Genomic DNA, 5,709 nt, shown 5'->3' with positions numbered 1-5,709 from the left:
CATATTTTGTTGCCTTGCAACCTGGAATTAAAATAGATTTTTTGGGGGGTTTGTATCATTTGATTTACACAACATGCCTACCACTTTGAAGATGCAAAATAATTTATCTTGTGAAACAAACAAGAAATAAGACAAAAAACAGAACTTGACCGTGCAGAACTATTCACACTCCAAAGTCAATACTTTGTAGAGCCACCTTTTGCAGCAATTACAGCTGCAAGTCTCTTGGGGGAATGTCTATAAGCTTGGCCCATCTAGCCACTGTTATCTTTGACCATTCAAGGCGAAACTGCTCCAGCCCCTTCAAGTTGGATGGGTTCTGCTGGTGTACAGCAATCTAAGTCATACCACAGATTCTCAATTGGATTGAGGTCTGGGCTTTGACTAGGCCATTCCAAGACATTTAAAAGTTTCCCCTTAAACCCCTCGAGTGTTGCTTTAGTAGTATGCTTAGGGTCATTGTCCTGCTGGAAGGTGAACCTCCATCCCAGTCTCAAATCTCTGGAAGACTGAAAACAGGTTTCCCCCAATAATGTCCATGTATTTAGCGCCATCCATCATTTCTTAAATTCTGACCAGTTTCCCAGTCCCTGCCGATGAAAAACATCCACCACCATGCTTCACTGTGGGGGATGGTGTTCTCAGGGTGATGAGAGGTGTTGGGTTTGCGCCAGACATTGCGTTTTCCTTGATGGCCAAAAAGCTCCATTTTAGTCACATCTGACCAGAGTACCTTCTTCCATATGTTTGGGGAGTCTCACACATGACTTTTGGCGAAGACCAAACGTGTTTGCAAATTTTTTTCTTTAAGCAATTGCTTTTTTCTGGACAATATTCCGTAATTCCCAGCTCTGTGGAGTGTATGGCTTAAAGTGGTCCTATGGACAGCTCCTTCAGGGATATCTTTGGTCTCTTTGTTGCCTCTCTGATTAATGCCCTCCTTGCCTGGTCCGTGAATTTTGGTGGGCGGCCCTCTCTTGGCAGGTTTGTTGTGGTGCCATATTCTTTCCATTTTTTAATAATGGATTTAATGGTGCTCAGTGGGATGTTCAATGTTTGACATTTTTTTATTACTCAATCCTGATCTGTACTTCTCCACAACTTTGTCCCTGACCGGTTTGGAGAGCTCCTTGGTCTTCATGGTGCCGCTTGCTTGTCAGTTCCCCTTGCTTAGTGGTGTTCCAGACTCTGGGGCCTTTCAGAACAGGTGTATATATACCCTGAGATCATGTGACAGATCATGTGACAGTTAGATTGCACACAGGTGGACTTTATTAATTATGTGACTTCTGAAGGTAATTTGGTTGTACCAGATCTCATTTAGGGGCTTCATGGCAAAGGGGGTGAATACATGTGCACGCACCACTTTTTTTTAAAACAAGTAATTTTTTTCATTTAATTTCACACATTTTGACTATTTTGTGTATGTTCCATTAATAAAGTGGCCAGTGATTTCAAGTCTGTGTGTTTAGGTCAGCAGCCTCTAAGGTGCAGGGTTGCGTAACCGGGTGGAAGCCACCTAATGATGGCTATTTAACAGTCTGACGGCCTTGAGACTGAAACAGCTTCTGTCTCTCGGTCCCAGCTTTGATGCATCCGTACAGACCTCGCCTTCTGGATGATAGCGGGGTGAACAGGCAGTGGCTCGGGTGGTTGTTGTCCTTGATTGTAGGGCTCCCGAATGCCGCAGCAGACTAAAGCACTGCATGTCAGTGCAAGAGACGTCACTGCAGTCCCTGGTTCGAATCCAGGCTGCATCACATCCGGCCATGATTGGGAGTCTCATAGAGCGGCGCACAATTGGCCCTGCGTCGTCCGGGTTTGGCAGGGGTAGGCCGTCATCGTAAATAAGAACTTGTTCTTAAACTGACTTGCGTCGTTAAATAAAAGGTTAAATAAATAAATAATAATGGCCTTCCTGTGACATTAGGTGCTGTAGGTGTCCTGGAGGAGCACAACAAGCAACTAAAGAGTCCTGCAGATGATCAGGGTCAACCGGACTAAAGTTGAAAAGAGGAAAGTGTCCCCTCAGGCAAGCACAGCTACAATTAGTGGGATACTTCATCTACCCCTCAGGAGTCAGGCCTGATTCAGAGAAAGTAGAGGCCATCAGGCAGCTTTCCCACCAGAGAACATGCAGGAGCTGAGGAGAGTTCTTGAGATATACTTCCCTAAGTAGTTAACCATCCCCAACCTTTCCACAGTGGGTCATCCACTGCAAGTCAAAGACAGCATGGACCAGTGCCTCAAAGAACTCCTGACGACTTCCCCAGTCCTGAAGTTCTATGACAGCAAAAGAGCCTCCGCAGTCTCAGCAGACGCAAGCAGCTTGGGCTTGGTGGTGTAACACTACAGCTCCATGGAGAGGACTGGAAGCCAGTGGCGGTCTGCTCCAGACGGCTCACCAAGGCAGAAACCAGATACGCACAGATCGAAAAGGAGTGTCTGGCGAGTGTTAGAAGATCAAGAAATACCTGTACGGCCTGGAGGACTTCAAGTTACTGACAGACCACAAGCCCTTGGTCCCACTAATGAACAGAAAAAAAACTTGGATAATAATGTGGCTTTACGGTGTCAGAGACTACACATGCGGCTTATGAGGTTCAAAGCCACAGTGGGAGTACGCACAAGACAAAACCTTGGTTGTGGCAGACAGTGTGTCAAGGAGTCAGTTGACACGCACACGGACGTGGAGTGTTGCATCACAGCCGTAATCAACGACATACCTGATACAGACAAAAATGAAGAGCATCAGAGTTGCCACTGCAACAGATAAACTATAGACAGTGATCAAGTACTTCACGTAAGGCTGGCTTGAACATGTGAGTAAAACCCCAGTCACAGTAAGTTTCTCCCAGTGAAAAGTGAACTGTCAGAGTACAACAGTATAGTCACATGGAGAAAAGGCATTCTAGTACCAGACAGAGGGCAGACATGTCCGTCATACACGATGGACATCAAGGTCTGACTAAATGCAGAGAGAAGGCCAACGACTCAGTATGGTGGCCGGGGATCTCAGAGATAAAAGATAAAAAGAGAGATAAAAAGGCTGTCATGTCAGTCTTGTGAGTTTAGAAAGGCACAGCAAAAGGAGACTAATCTCAACACTGCTCCGTCAGGCCATGGAAAATAATTGCTTTGGACCTATGTAAGCATTAAAAAAAACACAAAAATCATAGACTATTACTCAAGGTTCATCGAGATACTACACATGCATACATATCTCAATTATATAGATCCGAGTTCCAAGATCTGGTGTTGAAGACCTGCTGGTTGCTCTCAAGTGCTACAGGTCAACCCCATGCACAACAGAAGCGAACCCAGCAGAGCTCCTTATGGGTAGAAAAATCAGAACTACACTCCCAACCTTGGAGAGAAACCTGCAACCTAAGTGACCTAACAAAAAACACACATCAGGTTAAAGGATGAAGCAGAAAAGAGGAAACAAGCCTTCTACTACAACTAACATCATGGCGCGAGACTATTACAGTTGCTACTGCTGGGAGAAACCATGCTCACCAAGCCCGATCACCAAAAGGAGTGGATGACACCTACAGCGGTACCAGGTGAAAGCACCACATCCAGGTCTTACGTCATCGAGATGCAGAAAGGAGGAACACTATGATGAAACTGTCACCACCTCCAGCAGTGCCTAACCCAACTAAAGGGTAGGAAAAGGTGGATACCTAGTCAGTTGTACAACTGAATGCATTCAACTGAAATGTGTCTTCCGCATTTAACCCAACCCCTTTGAATCAGAGGTGCGGGGGGCTGCCATAAATCAACATTCACATCTTCGGCACCCGGGGAACAGTGAGTTAACTGCCTTGCTCAGGGGCAGAACGACAGATTTTTTACATTGTCAGCTCGGGGATTCAATCCACCAACATTTCAGTTACTGGCCCAACGCTCTAAGGCACTGCCTCTCCTGAAAGAAGAGAAAACAGTGACTGTTCCACCAACCTCGAGTGACAGCACACTGGTTGCTGGTGTGCTGCTGGTCAAGGACTTTTACTGTACCAGGTCTGGTAGGGTTAGCAAACCAGTTGTCAGACAGGACCTGTAAAGAACAACTATAGAAACAAAGAGGCATTGAAATGAGACACTACAGGTCAAGAGACTTCAGGGGAAAGTAGTGATAAAAAAGAAATGTTGCGTTGCTTGGTGCTTTCAAAACCTTTACAGTAACATTTACTGTTTAAATCGCTATTCTGAAGTACAGTTGTTTTCATTATGTTTACCATAATTTGTAGGCATTAAAAAGAAAATGTGTAAAAGTTAGAGGGAGATGTCATGGTATGCACGACTGTTAGGGAATGTCATACAGCCGTGCGTGAGTTCTCCAGGCATTCTTGTGAGACGGACATTAAAAACAACTTACCTAAAAAGATACTCTTCTGAATGGACATTTACATTATATTACAATGACATGTATGAATCTAAGTTGCTTGTAACTCATAAAAGTCTTACAAGACTTAAGATAATTTTTGTGATAGCCTATCCATGTCATATCCTCAAAAAGATGACAAGGCTGAATAAGTGTGAATCTTAGCAGCACCACCAGGCAAAGTGCTAATGGTATGCCGCTAAAATTCACTGTTACAGCATGATGAGAATGTAGTGTTTGACCTCATCATCCCCTCTGGCTAATGACTCCAGAATGGGCCTCTTATGAATAGGGGCCACAGATGGTGGCCCTTGTGTTAATGGTTCACAACTGCTATGGTAGCTAGTTACTGATCCAGCCAGGACTATGCCTGATCTCATAAAGCCAATCATTTCTAAATCAGCATCTAGAATGAAATTAATTCTAGATTAGAACGCTCAGTGCTAAAGTAAGATGCTGTGATGTCAGTGGATAATCTGTTGGCTCTGGGACAGTAGGTGATTATCAACTGAACTTCACTCACAAACAGAATGTCAGCAACATTGTGGGCGCATTCCTCTGCCCAGGCATTGCCGACACATGCCAGATCTTACACAATGCCTGGATAGGTATTTTACGTATCAGCAAACCAAATTATGTAATTGAAATCTGGTGCCCTACGGCACAGAACCATTGGTTGATGCATGCAGGAGAAAGCAACCTGTGCATGAATGGAGACTATACACATGTAGATTTAGGGTGACTACCAATGTCTAAACTGGTCTTTGTCCCAAGGGCCAGGAATTTTTCCTATGTTCTGAACAGCAACAATAGCCTGTTGCTAGGGCTCAGTTCTCCTGGTCAGGTCTGATGAGCAATAAAAAACACCTAGCCCTAAACCTATTACATGCTGAAGAATATCTCCCTTCCAAAACGTGGTTCAGACATCGTACGTGTCCCTTGACTTGATTAGTTAAGTAAATTGTTGCCAAGTTAGTTTAGTCAAACGGTGTATGTTCCGACCTCATTGAAAATGGATTGTGAAGACTACATTGTACAGTAATTGGTGCGCTATCAAGTTAGTCCAAATGTCATGTCAACAAGCCAACAATTGGGTCAGATTTGGCATACGTCTCACGTCATTTGGAAGGAGGACGCCGAGTGTGATGCTACTCCTAATTAATCATGCCATCATATAAAACAACTAACAGTAACTCAGTGGCATTATCACACTTACTCATGGAAGGTGGATCATTCTAACAGCCTCTTCATTTAAAATAAGTAATTAGGGTGTAATGTCTTACTGTATATCAATCAGGTGGACAATAAAAATAAAAGCAAAA

The sequence above is a fragment of the Oncorhynchus kisutch genome, linkage group LG7, assembly GCF_002021735.2.
Source record: "Oncorhynchus kisutch isolate 150728-3 linkage group LG7, Okis_V2, whole genome shotgun sequence".
In the NCBI taxonomy this organism is placed as follows: Eukaryota; Metazoa; Chordata; class Actinopteri; order Salmoniformes; family Salmonidae; genus Oncorhynchus; species Oncorhynchus kisutch.
This window is presented reverse-complemented; position numbering follows the sequence as displayed.